This window comes from Octodon degus, unplaced genomic scaffold (genome assembly GCF_000260255.1).
Source record: "Octodon degus isolate 3935 unplaced genomic scaffold, OctDeg1.0 scaffold00103, whole genome shotgun sequence".
NCBI lineage: Eukaryota > Metazoa > Chordata > Mammalia > Rodentia > Octodontidae > Octodon > Octodon degus.
In genome coordinates this window covers 10,003,447-10,004,529 of record NW_004524679.1, presented here as the reverse complement: position 1 = coordinate 10,004,529, position 1,083 = coordinate 10,003,447, and the positions used below count along the sequence as shown (strand labels likewise).

The 1,083-nt window shown below is 36.7% G+C and overlaps 1 pseudogene; it reads left to right on the top strand.

The window, feature by feature from the left end:
- The first annotated feature begins 939 nt into the window (after window positions 1–939).
- On the top strand, window positions 940–1,077 carry LOC105743177 (annotated as a pseudogene).
- Window positions 1,078–1,083: the final 6 nt, after the last annotated feature.

Genomic DNA, 1,083 nt, shown 5'->3' with positions numbered 1-1,083 from the left:
TTTTTTTTTTTTTTTTTTTTTTTTTTTTTTTTTGGTGGAACCGGGGATTGAACTCAGGCCCTTGTGCTTGCGAGGGAAGCGCTTATTCCAGTGAGCCATCTCCCCGGCCCCACAATTTGCTTTCTTATCCCATGTAACTTCTTGGATCTTTTCTGGAATATTTGGCATAAATTGAGGGTTTCTTTTTTACTATGTTTTCACATATTCTTGTGTATGTATATTTACTTTTTCCTTGTATTTCCCTGCATTTCACTTTTTGGTGTTGAGGGTTGAGGTCAAGCAGGATGGCAGAGATTATAATTTATATGAAGATTGTTATAGTAAGATACTGCCTTCCAGTGATAAATTTTAAGCTTTATTTGTCATGAGATATTATTTACCCCTGTAGCTGTTTAAGTGATTTGGACTCATGCCCTATGTTTTAAGGAAATAAATATGTCTTTTAAAAACAGCATCAATGTATCCAATCATATATTGCTTAGGTGTGACAGATATTAAATTGACATTTTTAACATTTATTAATACTCTGAACCCTATATTCAATTGTTATTAACTGTTATTCTGCAATGTGAAAGGAAAATGCAAAGAAGATATTTAGGATGAAAAAAGAGGAATGTAAGTCACTAAGAAGCAAGATGATTAGGGGGAATAATAATAGATGACAAAATAGATATGGGGTCAGTTTTTGCTAGTCTTTAGTAAGACTGAAGAATTAATGCTGAAAATTTTAATAGGATATTTTTCTGAACAAGGATGGGACATAGGAGAAGAATATGTACTTTCTGAATGATAAAAGCTATGAATTCGTTGGAACCTGTTGATATATTGGTGAACTTGTAATATAAAAAAGAAACAAGGTGGTCTCTTGCTGCAGCAACGCGAGTGGGAGCACCAGGAGCTCGGGCTCGGAGCGAAACGCTTTCGGATTGTTTTAAGAAAATGGCAGACAAAGCAGACATGGGGGAAATCGCCAGCTTCGATAAGGCCAAGCTGAAGAAGACGGAGACGCAGGAGAAGAACACCCTGCCGACCAAAGAGACCATTGAGCAGGAAAAGCGGAGTGAGATTTCCTAAGAGCCCAGA